This window comes from Lathamus discolor, chromosome 3 (genome assembly GCF_037157495.1).
Source record: "Lathamus discolor isolate bLatDis1 chromosome 3, bLatDis1.hap1, whole genome shotgun sequence".
Taxonomy (NCBI): domain Eukaryota; kingdom Metazoa; phylum Chordata; class Aves; order Psittaciformes; family Psittacidae; genus Lathamus; species Lathamus discolor.
Window position 1 is genome coordinate 34,358,660 of NC_088886.1, and position 13,611 is coordinate 34,372,270.

The following is a 13,611-nucleotide window of genomic DNA, read 5'->3' on the forward strand; positions in this document are numbered from 1 at the left end:
GCCCTGCTGAGCTGCAGGATGTAGATACATGTATACTATACTTTTTTTGGTTTTATATGTATATATATATAATTTGGTAACAGATATCTTGCCAGGTGCCCCTGCCCTGCCACTCACTTTTACGCACTTGTGAGCATCTGCCAGATGTGCATACCCGCTCCACATGTGTAGACACCCTGGAAAGCAGAGGATGATGGAGGGATTGGGGGAAAAAAGCCCCTCTGTTTGCCAGCTTTTCTTTACAAAATATTTGCCATGTTGCTCCCCCACCTGCTTAGCACAGGGTGTCCAGGGTGGCAGGAGGCAGCGTGGTCCTTGGGGCAGGGGACACACACCCTTATCCTGGCTCCTCTGCCTGGGAGGAGCAAACCCCCAGCAGCAAACAGGAGGGAAACATGGATTTGCGTCATGAATTATATATATACATATATATGCATGATTATATATATATATGTGTGTGTGTGTATATTTGTGTCTTCAGGATTAGGAGTTCTGTTTCCATGCAATAACAGTGGGAGGTATCTAATTGCTGGGGTTGGCATTGCGTTTTATTGCCACTGCCCTGAGCGCTTCACGCATCCCTCTCTCCTTGTGCCCACGGCTGCTGCGATGGCATTTAGCGCTTTGTAGATCCTTAAAGCAGATAAACACCAAAACCTGGGGGTTTACGTAATGAAGTGGGAGCGGGGCTCATGTCTGTCAGACAGCTCGCCTGCGCTGGGGTGCCACGTCCCTCAGGCACCCATCTGCCGCTGCAGGGAAGGGGGAAAAGCCATCTGGTGGCTGCTGCTCCCACACTGGAGGACTGGGACCCCAAAAGGAGCTGGGAGGGTGCCAGGTGTCCCCCCAGCATATGCAGCCTCCTTGCTAGGGGAGGAGAGGATGCCACACACCCTGGCAGGGAGGTGGATTCTGCCTCTGAACATAAAAACTTGTGTGAGCCAGAGCTGTTTTTAAATTACACGTCTAAAGAGATGCTGGTGATGGAAAACTTGCCAAAAAGGGGTCAGGGAGGGGAATGGAGCAACTACCAGAAGGACCTGCTGCAGCGCCGGCAGCGAGTATGGCGTGCCAGCATGGCAGGCAGGGTGACAACGCAGCAAGTAGGCAGGGGTTATTGCCAGAAAGGGATGCAGGTTTTTAATATCAAGATGAGATTGCTATCTCAAGGTGATTATTAGGCTAATGTGCTTGCTTTGTTGCCAAGAAAATGTGTCTGAGAGTGGTGCTGGGTGGGAACGAACCTGGCAGTATCTCCTTGGCACATGCCTGGTCTGAGTGGCGCTGAAGCCAGGGTAGGCCATGTGTGACATTCACACCTCTAATGGTTTCTGCAATTGTTTTCCCTTAAAACTTCCCCTTTGCCGTCTGAGGATGCAGTGCTGACCGTGTTGAGCTCCAGCAGTCAAAATGTGCCACATCTCTAGTAGGATTTGACAGCGAAGCAGCCAGTTTGTATTGGTTATCTTAATGTAATAACACTACCCCTTCCTCCTCTCTCCCTTTGCTTTCTGGTAAAGAAGGCATATAAAATACAAAATGGTCTTCTGCCCTAAGGAACCAGCTCTTGTGACTAGTGATGGGCTGGACGTTCTGCAGAAGGGAAAGAGCATCCCTTTGTTGCCTACCCTGAGCAAGCCGGGGTAGGCTATGGAAAGCCTCAGGGAGAGGAGGTGCGGAGCTGAGGATGAAAAACCTTATCAATGTTTGAAGGCTTACTCAACAGAAAAAGGCTTTTTTTGGGGATGTGGGGTCCTTTTCACGCTATACTGGCAGCAGCAAATATTCAGAATATTCATGGTGCAGGGAGTTACATTTCTGGTTTACACCTCTGTTGATGGAAGAATGAAAATTGTAATTTCCTTGATTGCGGGCCCGATGCCTGTCTTTGATTTTTATTTCTGCCGTTGCAGTGAACCCTCAGGTGCAGCCCTCACATGAGGATTCTTTTTTTTTGGGGGGGGTAGAGGGGATGTAAAATAAGATAAACCCACTGATAAATGCCTAGTGATTTCCTGGGCTCCCCCAGGGCCAGCGGCAGGCACAGGGGGATCCTGGTGCTGCTCCCCAGCTCTGGGGGCTGTTTACAGCTCCTTCCCCACGGCTGGGGAGGGTGGTCTGGGTACAGAGGGACCACTCTTCTCTGGGACAAGTGTTCCAGTGCGCAGAGACAAAAGGCAGTATCAGACAGACAATGTCCCACAGAGCAGCGCTCTGACGGGCTCTGTCCAAGCCTGTGCGAGCGGGTGATTCACAGCCAGTTGGTGTTTCGGTTGTCTTGCTGTGCTTCTCGGCTCTTCTCCAGTCAGGACTCTGCCAGTGGCATGTCCTGGTGCTCCTCTGTGTCACTGAGCCACCTCCCAGAAACCTCCCCCTTTTTACCCGCCAGGCTTTTGGGAGGATTTCTTGTTCTTCCCTCCCCAACCCAAGTCTTTGTGTCCCGCAGCCAGAACACAGCCCTCTTGTGAGCGCGCAGTAACTGCATCACTCTCGGATCAGATGCACTTCACAGCACAGGCTCTCGCCATCAGCTGGGCTGACTCCTGCCTGCAGCCTTCACGGATCCCTGGGGTAAAAAATAAACCAGCAAGTGTAATTAATTGCGCATTTCCAACACTTTCAGTAACCTGGGGTGTTGTGGTTGTGGCAGTGCCTGGTAACTGTGCCCCACTCCCTGGCTAAAGGCAACCTTACTGTTGGTTTTTTCTAACTTATTTATTTACAAAAGACAAGGTTTTCTGTCTCAGCAAACTTTGAATATGAAACACAAAGTAAAACAAGTGGGTATTTTGGGCCTGCATTTTCTCTTTTTGTCCAAGTAAGGTGCAGTTGCATGATGCAGCTGACTTCTCTGCGGGAAGAACACAGGTCTGCCTTGCTTGGTGTTTTCTTGGGTGCAGTGAGAAGCACCCGTGGGTGCTATGGTCTTCCAGGAAGCTTGTCTGTCTTCTCTCTGTCACAACTAAAGGGCTGCTGAAGCACTTTGGAAAGCAGGCAATGCATTGTAGTCTTTTAGTAAAGAAATGCTTTGGTCTCTCTTTCCTCTCTTTTGTAGCAGTCTGTGTAGCCCCATGAGATGTTCTGGAGTGTGTTTTTTCCATGACAGAGGTTTCCTGCAAATTGATTTTTTTAATGTTTTTTAAGTGTCCCACCCAGCGTTAAGTCTCGCCAAGAGAGAATAGAGCAGTCGATGACTCACGGTGGCTTTGAAATTTCTGTGGTTAGACCAGATCCCACTGAGTTTTGGCAGCAGTTATGGCAAATGAGCCATTTTGTTCACTGGGAGAAAGAACCAGCAAGATGGGAACTGCTGCCTGAGCCTGTTCAGGGTCTTTTTTTTTCTCTCCCAAAGCTATTGCTGTTCCTTCTAGCAAATGGCATTTTTGTACACGTGTAAAACTGTCTGCAGACACTTTTCTGAGCAGCGCTGCTCCAGAAGTTATGGCAGTGGGGGGAAAAGTAATATTTCTTGGTTCATTATATGCAGCTGCCCATCTCGTGTTGAGGTCTGGAGGGTTCAGCGTGTACGTTGTAACCTTAATGCTCTGATTTCCTCTAGGAACGTGTAGAAAAATCCTACATAGGAGGTTTCACGAAATGAGAAAAAGCTGCAGGGTGTCTGTGGTTGTCCAGACACCTGCATTGCTTGTAAGGTGCTGGAGGTCTGGGTACGTGGGTAAGGGAGAGGAATGAGAAGGCAGCTGAGGCTCGATTTGTGCTCAGACACGAGCATCATCTTTCACTGTCTGCCATCAGCGTGCTTCTGTACTGGCTTGATGGAGGTGGATTTTTTTTTCCCTCTGGGAAAGAAGGAAAAAATACGTCCAAGGTCTCTATTTTCTTCTAGGAAAGCTGTCAGTATTGTATATGTGTGTAAATGAACTGTTCTGCATAGATTTGCAGGTATGTAGTTGTATTTAAGCAAAAATCACACAGGAGCTATTCTTTCCAAGTTACTTCTTTATAGTGAGCAATTTTGCATTGAATTTGCCTGGGTTTGATCTTGGTTCACCACGTATTGATCTGAAACCTCAGCCATAGTTCCAGAGTTATTTCAAGTGAAATCATGACCAACCTTCTGTAACCGTTCACTCATCCTTATTTCTGATAATGAATCAAACACTTCAGCGTATAGAAAAATTAACTTTTCAGTAACTCAAGTACACTGTGTCCTGGGTGCTGTTTTGTCATCCTGTGGAGGGTCTTACGAAGCTCCTGTGGAGGGTCTACTTGGGAGACCGGTTTACAAAGGCACCTGAAGTCTGCTGCAGTCTTGAGGACAATATCACCTTTGCACTCTGAGCTTGGCTCTCAGCTTCTCTTACATTTACCCTGGGGACTTTCCCAAGCCAACTGTTTTCTTCTTGCAAACTAGAAGATCTCAAGTATGTGTTATAGCTGTTATATATATATATATATATAGGGAAAAGGAAAACACAGGCCTCTGGGAGGCCTTAATATTATCCTAGATCCACAGATGAAGGAGATTTCTAGGTGTGAAAGGGAGGCCGAGGGCTGATGTTTGCCCATGTCGGTGCTTGCTGTTGACCATGGCCGCAGGTAAGCGGCTGCTTTTGGAAATGCAGAACAGTAGTAGGCATGCACCCACCCGTCATCTCCTCTGGCATGTGTTGTTGCTGCCTGTTTGGGCATGATGCCTTATTGTACAATGAGCATGTGATGCTGGGTGTCTCAGCTCAACAGTGGGAGGCGAGGGCATTGAGCGCTGTAGTTTTAGGGGTAGACTGGAAGTCAGCCAAGGATGGAGACATAAGGTTATTGTGGAGTTTATTAGCCAGAATGCAGGAAATATCTTTAAAAGCATTGCTTAAAAAAAAAAAAAAATCATGTAAGGAGGTTCAGCTTGGAAAGGTGCTAAATCCAGGTGTGCAGGTAGGGTATGAATGTGTTTCAGGGCTGGGATGGCTGGAAGTGCGTGGTGTCCCCATGGTGTTGCAGCTCCTCTCACTTCCATGAACCTGGCATTCATCACGTGCTTTGGGTTTACCAGAGTACATCCCTGACATGCTGCACGCACAGTAAGCAAAGCCTGGCAGAGGTTAATGTTCAGTGTGTGCAGTGGCAGGGGTGATTCATGCTGCTAGGAAGCATCAGCGTGGGATGGCACCATGCAAACACACATGGACTCAGGATCCGGACTTGGCTGCTGCTCCTCATACGGGAACACTCTGAGTCCTGCACTATGGTACTACCTTCCTGCTCCATCATAAATGCCTGCTCATGCCAACTGTTTTTTTGCAATATTCAAATTGTTCGAAGAGTTCCATTCAAACAAACAAAAAAATCTAGACAATGGAAACAGCATTTTATTAAAACAATCAATTATTAGTAAAAATACGTGGTCTCAATCTGCTCAATCCTTGTTGCTGTGATACCTGCAGAAATTTCTTTGACTAAATCACAAAAAGGGTCGACAAAAATTTAGCATCTTCATGTACTTTTGCATGTGGTTTTTAACGGCAGGAGGAGAAGATTAAAATCATGTTCCCTCTTAATGGGAGCTTGGCAATTAGCAGCAAGGTTGCCACTGGAGTGGGGATAGTCATCTCCTGGCAGGAAGCTGTGCTCTCTGCCTTCATATAGAGCAGCTCCTGGTGGGAGCAAGTGCCTGTGAATGGAGCATAGCTGAGGGAAATGGCGAAGAGACCCTACTGCGGTCTCCCTGATCCCTTCCTGAGCACAGGCTGCAGTGCTTTCCCCAGTTTAGCTTGGCTGGCAGGAGTAATGTGAAGAACCGTGTTTGCATTTATCAGCTGTGGAATGGAGGTGCTGGGCTGCCTTCCAGCGTGCCTACTTGGCTCTGCACCACTGAAATTCCCTGCGGAAATGTGGCTTGGCAGGTGGTGGCGGCTGGAGCAGACGTGGCACTGGGACATACCAGAATAGTGTTGAGTGATGTACAGGACATGAATCTTGTAGGCGTCTATACGTTCAGATCATGAAAATATGTCCTGTATTTATGTATATGATGTGTTCATCTATATATAAGAGCAGCAGCAATGCTTACCATCCCTTGAGCATGCAGTGGTCCTTGTCACCTCTGATTGTTGTGGAGATGGTTACTTTCCATTATGCTATTGCCCTGGGAAGCTCCTTGCTTTGGGGTTGTTTTTCATAAAGCTTTCATGATCCTTCCTAGTGCCAAGCTCCCTGTGTGTCTCAGTGCTCTGAAATGTTGCATCCTTTCACCTTCCTACTGTTTGTGCTCTTTGAAGCAGGTACTTTTTCCAGTCCCTCTTTTCCCTCAGCCCAGGATTCCCTCGGCTGTTCCCTGTAGCATGTCTGTTGCGCAGTTCGGGCCTGCCAAGATACTGCTGATATCCAAGGTGGTGTCACACAGTTCCCTGTGCCCATCTGCAGCTACAGTGATAGCAGGTCTCTGGTTAGATAATCAGGTGCTGGAGGCTGTGGGCTTCCCCTGTGCTGGCTTTCAAGGCTGTTATGCACAGTGCTGCTGAGTTTAGGTGTGCAGAGTGTGTGCCATGACCACGTCAGATAATGGAGGGCTCATGGTGATCCAGAGGATGCGCAGCACTCTTGTCCATGCCCAAGGAATCCAAAACACGGCAATGAGTAAGTATGTGAAGGGCTGCCATTAATCATTGATAAATACCTAATGATTGGTTTCCAGCTGTGCTTCCAGTGGAAGTCTGAGGAGCAGCGCCTGTGCTCCGAGTGCCCTGCTGGGCAGGGGGGAGCAGGAACCCTGTGCTAGGGGAAGAGCAGCCAGAGCAACCAGCATGTCAGCATGAGATCAGCAGCCAGTGCTCATCTGGGGATGTTTATGTTTTCATTTTACTGTTCTGTAAAGCAAATAATAAGAGTCCTTGGGAAGCGACTGACGCTCAGGCTGGTCCTGGGTGTGGGGAAAAATGCTGCACGGAGGGGTTTTCTGACTGCAGCGGTGGGTTAGTCACCACACAATCACAGCGCTGCCTGCCGCGATGACCAGGGCCTTACCTCATAGTTTCCCTTGACCTGCCTGGGTGGTTCTTTGTTGCCTTTTCTCTAGTACAAATGCTGTGGGATGGATGCTGCAGAACCCAGTGCAAGGGCAGAAGAAGCTATGCCCTGTTACTGATACCGCAGCAGGGGCTTCTATAGTCTTGCCACTTATTTGCAGTCATCCCAGTCTTAAAGCATCTCGTCACCTGTTGAAAACAAGCTGTGTGGGTTCCCATGACTTAGTTTTTCCTCTGGGTAGGCTGGTGGCTTGGCAGTAAGCCTCGCATGGAAAGGACTATGGAAATCAATAAGGTGGAACCAGGCAACTGTGCTGAAGTTATTGGGAAGAGCAAATTGGTTCCTGCATTTAGAGGTATTGCTGTTAAATGTAGGCGCTTTGTGAGCTGGAAACAGTGTTTTGAAAAATCTTTGTTTTATCAAGATTGGGCCACAGATAAGCAAATGAGGTCAGGATGATGTCTGAATGTGAGTCCCAATCAACAATAACCGTCATGTTTCAGTTCTTCGCCAGTTCTGTATCTTCCCAGGGTGGGAGCAGTGCTTTGGTTCTTGCTCACAGGTTGGTTTGTGTGTTTTAAAAAATTAACTCTAATCCCCTTGCTCTGTCCCTGTAGTGTGAGCATCCAGAAGGGCAGCTTTTCAGGAGGTGTCTCCATGTCCCGTGCTGGCCACTTGCTCACCTGGCTAAATGACTTCCATGTACTGAACCTGAGAGCAGGGTTAAGTCATTGCTGAGCATTTTTGAACCCCTACTTTTTTTTGCCTACTTAAGAAATGCAGCGTGCTACCTACAAGAGCCCTTGGAATTTGATTAGGTATCAGGGAAGGGTGTACTAGAAAACAAAGTCAGTGTGTGTGTGCTTTGCGTATGTGGTTTCCTTGGGCTGCGTAAGCAGGACCCTCTTTGCAGGTTCTGGCGGGGACCCTGAGCCTGGGGGACATTTCCTGACTGCTCAGTGGATGTCTGACACCTTCCCAGGACTGTGGAAGGAAGGTGTGCCAGGGAGTAAATCTGGGGGTGATGACAGGCCTGTCTTCTCCTGGGGGACGCAAATAATTCCTCATAAAGGGCTCTTGTCAGTCAAGAGTATTTCTCTATGCACAAGTATCCAAAGCTAATTTTAGGATTAAAATGTAGTGAATTAGGAAATAGTTACATGGAAAAGACCCATCATTACCAGGCAGGGCAAACAGCTGTTGTGGGCATTGCGTGTAGGCTTTCCTTCGCATCCCTTCTGGGCTCTCACTGCCTGTATGCCACTCAGGCTCCCTGCAGCAGCAGGAGGAGAGAGGAAATTAATGGCTCAAGTTGTTTGGGTTTTGTTTTGTTTCCGTTTTCCCCTTTTTAATACCACCATCTCATTGCCCTGTTTTAGCTGAGCCCGCATGTTTTGCTCATGCAGCCAGCGAGGCTTGCATGGGTGCAGCCGCTGGCACTGCCTGCAGGACAAAACCAAGTATGGGAATGGAGGTCACTTGTCGCAGCCCTTGCCAAAAGGTCACTGTGCTGGGAGAGATGTCATGGGAACTGGAATGAGGCTAATTTTCAGGGATTACAGTGTTTCTCACCATGGGGATGGGAGTTGATGTAGAGCGTCAAACCCTGGGAGGCATTAGCAGGAAATGCCTACTTTTACTGGATGTATTTTCTTTTCTCTCCTCCCCTCTTTCCCAAATGGAGGCTTTCGTGGTTTCATAGCTCTGCGTGGTGCTCGTCAGTATCATCACCTCATTAAGGAGCAGCAATTATCTGAGTTTGTTGCAGATCTGCCACCATACATCTAAGAGAATTAGGCTGGCCAAACTTTAGCTAGTCTGTGCTATTACCAGCTGCATATATTTTCACATCAGGACTTGAATGTCTTCAAAGCACAGAACTGTTCGTGAATATTTACTAAAACTTGCTTTTTTTCTTTTTGCCTTCCAGTTTCCATGTCTTTAAAGGTATGCTTTTATTTTCCTGTGCAACAAGTGTAAAACCACTGTTCCTTTAGTGAAGGCTGAGATTGTTATATGATCCCCTAAGTAAAAACTGGGGGTTAAAGCATAACCAAAATGCCAAATAACAAAAATAGCTATCAGGCTTGTAGAGTTGCAGGATTGAGGTAGGGGTGTGCAATATATTCACAGGGGCTAAGGGATTATTATAGTTAATTTTGATTTTTATAGTTGTTTCCTTAAGTATTGAAATACTGACTCTTGGTGCAGTCGTTATTCCCAATGTATATATTCTGCTAGCTCAAGAGGTTTGAGGCCCATGTGCTGTGGGGACAGCCCGGTGAAGGGAGGTTAAACTATGCTTGGAAGAGGAAGTAATTAATCTGAAAACCAGGCTGAACAAAGGTGGTGTCAAGCCGAGTTTGTAGGGGTTTTAGTACCGTTCTTTCCTCTTTCATTTTTTACCGTCCCCCCTTTTCCTCATTTGTTCATTTTTCCAAAGCTGTTCTTTACAGATGACTTTTTTTCCTCATTGTTTTTTTCCTCCTTGTTGCTTTTGCCCAGAGAGGGTTTGAGCCAGATAAAACTGGAGCAGTGCCTTCCCTCTGTTATTATGCAGGTTGCTGAGACAGTTCCTGGCTGCCCAGGCATCAGGTTTGGGAATGTGGGAGCTGGAGGGAACTGGGTTGGATGTTCCACCTCCCCTGCCCTGGGAAGGTCAATAGGGGCAGCCTGCCCTTACAGACCTCCAGCCCTGGGGACTCTGCAAACCCCTCCTTGGACAGTCCCGTGCCTCTGCCATTAGACAGGGTTTTTGTCCCTGGTCTCTGCTTTGAACCTATAATTCAGAGCAATTATCTCTTCTCTGCCTTGCTCACAGGGGGCTTGAGGACTGCTGTCATGTTTTATCCAAGTCTTTTCCTTCTCAGTTGTGCCATTATGTTCTTACGGGTCAAGTGCTTTAGATCTGACTCTTCCTCTCTTCTGCACCCTACCTTCCTTTTTGGCTTGCAGTAGCCCTGTTTCTGTATCTTGGCACAGGTTTTGCTTTTGTCTGCTGCTTATTTGCTCTCCTGGATGGCAACAGCCAAATACTGAAATGTAGCAAATGTTTCTAATATATTTCACCCTATTATTTCCACCCTCCTGCAATTTGCCAGTATCGTGTATGATCTCTCTGTCCTTCGCATAATTGCAGCCTCCAAAGCTGACAATATCAGCAAGTTTTATAAGCCCATTCTCTAGTCCATCATTAGCGCAGGCGGGGAGTGGCGCTGGATAGACAGGGCCTCCTTGACACGTCTATTTTGCAGTTTAATCATGGATAACTGTGCTTGGTGTGTGCATCCAGCCTGTTGCACATTAACCCGGATACATTCCTCAGCTTGCCTATGGGAATGCAAACAGTGTCCTCATGGAAACTCTGGCCAAGAGGTTAAATAGCTCTTACTGAGCAGCACCATATAAAGCAATTTGCAGAAGCTTTCAGAGGGACATGGTATGTCCCATCCTTCCGCCTGACCCCTCTGCTGCCCTCCCTACCTAGGGCTGCGTTTGCCCCATGCCTTGTGGCTCTGCAGTGGCCGGCTGTGACGGGGGAGCTCAGTTGCTGCCTGGATTTGTGAGGCTTTTGGCAGGGCTGGAGGCAAGTCACATGTTCCCTCTTGAGGCCATAATCTGGCTTGAATCTTGGCAGGGGGAATCTTGCTGCTGGGTCTGAATTGGGTCCAACTGAGTTTGGACTCTGCTTTATCCCACGACTTGTTTGTGGCAGCTGTGAAAACAGCTTTTAAAAGAATAATTAGAAAAGCCCTCAGTTATGCAGCACTGCTGTGGTCCTCAGCAAATAATCATTGCATACACTGGTTAATTGTTTATCCATTAAGTGACTGCGTCAATTAATCTGACAGGAGGAGCCTGGCTGTACCTGGCACAAAGGGGAGGAGGAGGAGGGAGGATGCACATCCTGTCCGTGTTGGCTCCTGCCCGCATGCTCTTCCTCCAGCCCTGTTGCTGTGGTATTTGCCTGCAGGTTTTCTTCAAGTGTAGTTGCTGGCACGGCATGTGCAAAGTGTATTTGGGTTTGTGTTCTCTTTACCTCTTCTTCTGGAAAGCCCATTAAGTTTCCATGAAGCAAGAGCATCTCTTCAGCCTAAAATAACCAAACTGTTTTGTTTCTAAATGTGAATGTGCGCTTAAGAAATACAAAGCAAGGTGCTGCTTTATTTCCAGCTAGATGGCCATAAAAATTCTTAGTGTGGAATGGGAAATAGGTGCAGAGTGGGAAGTGCTGCTGCCTGGCATGCAGCAGCACTGGGCTCCTCCCTACCACTCCTGGGGTTATTTGGGGGGCCTGATAGCGTGGCCTCCCTCCTGGGAATGCTGTGTATGCATGCCTGCTTTGTAGGGAGAAAATCAAACACCAGGGCCAGTCTATATCTGGTGGAATGACTTCACTGCTAGAAGAAAATAAAAATATGCCTTGTGTGCTCTGAGTAATTAACGTTCCCTGCAGTATGTTGTTAGTAATAGGTAAAGTGTAAAGCTTCTGCCAGTGAGAACTGGCTTTTCATCCAGCTGCCGTGAGGGCAGTGTGCGGCAGCGCTAATGACAAATTCCCACTGCAAGGAGGCTGTGCAAGCTGAGTGGCATCAGTGCCTTCATCATCCCAATGCTTCAGCACAGCTCCACCTGCAAGGATGAATGCAGATTCCCTTTTTGCTCTCCCCAGACAGAAGGGGAATGAGGTACACATGTGAGTTGTTCAGGCAGATCTCTTCAAGTGACATGCCAGCCCAGTGAGCCCCAGTCTGGTCCGAAAGCCACCTGTGCTGCAGTGGCATTCCCAGCCATCTGGGGAAGTTGGTGGAGCCACCAACACCCTCAGAGCCCTCACTGCCAAGGTGAAGCTGTGTTTCTGCATTTGCTTTGGTATAATAAGGAGAGATTGACCCAATTTTTCTTGATTCAAGTCTATATGCAAATAGTTTTGGGTTTTTTTTTTGTGAAGATGGCTCATTTTAACATGTTTTTGAGCTTACATGATATCAGCCTTATGTAGTTATAAAACTATGCACTTGTTTCAAGAGGAAACTATACTGAAGAATGTTCTTTCAAAAGCAGCTAAACACATGAATTATTAAAATGCTACATTATTTCCAAGTTACAGCATATCCAGCTCTTTCTATGGAGCTCACTCAAGAATAGTTGCATAGTGTTCTTCGCAGAATTTAACATCAGAAATGTCACACTTTTTTTCTTTTTTAATCATTCTTTTACACAAGAGCTTCCACAAGTATAAATGGGTGTCCTTATATTTGGGCTTCTATATTGGCTTCTGTGAAACGTTGCCGGTTTGTCCCATCCACATTTTTTCAGTGTAGCTGTCGAGCTGTGATGTTTATTGTAGAGCAAAGATTGAAGGGACTTTTTATCACAGAGGTGCCCAGGAGCTGGAGCTTGGCTATGTGCAGGACCAGCAGCTGGGTCTGCAGCCGCATGGTGCGTTGCAGAGCCTGGAGGAGGAGGAAGCAGCTTTGGAAAGCCTTGCAAGCACTGGGAACTTGCACCAGTGTTACTGGATGTGCCTCATGTCTTGATAGCGTGTTTGGGGGTTTTTTCCCTTTTTTTTTTTTTCCTTTTCTTCGTTCCCTGTTGTTGTCCTGAGTCAGGCTCCTGGCATGGGTGGGTGGGGATGAAGGTGGGAAGTGCTGTAGTCATCAGTGCCCAGACACCTCCAACTGCCACTGACTGACTGCCCTGAGCAGCCTACAGCCTTCACACTGCCCACTGTCCCCGTAGCGAAAGGTGGGGGGGCTGGTCCCCTGCAGACACTTGTGCTGTGTACAGGGCGCGAGCTCCTTGGGGGTCTCTTGGAGGCGTGAGCACAAGGATGAGCTGCAGTGTCCACCTGTGTTGCTCCTAGGCTTTCCGTGGGCATCTGGGTGCCCCTGACCCTGCTCTGCTCCCCTCACAGGAGCCTTCATGGCCGTGACTTTTGAGCCTGCTGAGAGGATGGAGCCGTGGGAGAGCACAAGACGTGCAGATATCATGGGCAATTGTGTCAGATGCATAGAAACAGAGGAAATCTCAATAATGCCAGGCATTCATATCACTAGTTCAATCACAAAAAAAACACCTACTGACTTTCAAAATGAGCTTTTCCTCCGCGCAGCTTAACCTGGCAAACACAACGTCATGTGGATTAAGTCTGGGATTTGGCCAGGCATTATTATGGTTTGTGCTTTTTCTGGTGAATTGGCATTATTGCAGAGCTAGCTGAGATGGTCAGGTGAGTTGCTGTAAAAGCTTCCTTGCTTTCCCTTTGAAATCAGTATGTGAAGGTATTCCCAAGCCACAGCCAAGCCCTTGCTTTTTTTTTTTTCATAACTGGGAAGTGAAGTACTGCGTATTTTGCATTTTAAAGTACAAATGGACTATGAGTCCTGTGCTCACTGGCACTGAAGGAAATTCTCTCTTGTAGCCTGAATCTACCTGTGCTGTTTCACTGCTCTGGGCAGTGGTTTCCTGGAGCTGCAGGGCTGGGTGTTTTGCATCTGGTGTGTTGGATGGGGATAATTGGGATGAATGAGGGTAAAGGGTCTGGAGGGAAGACAGGGCCATGCACTGCCAGGGTTTTCCCTCGGCCCTGCTGTGCTAAGGTGTTGGAGAGGGAGTGATGACAGG

The 13,611-nt window shown here is 47.7% G+C and overlaps 1 protein-coding gene across 2 annotated transcripts in view; it reads left to right on the forward strand.

Annotated features, from left to right (window-relative positions):
- The window catches only part of PLD1 (phospholipase D1), a 63,840-nt gene that overhangs the window by 3,543 nt on the left and 46,686 nt on the right, over window positions 1-13,611 (forward strand). The window lies entirely within an intron of this gene.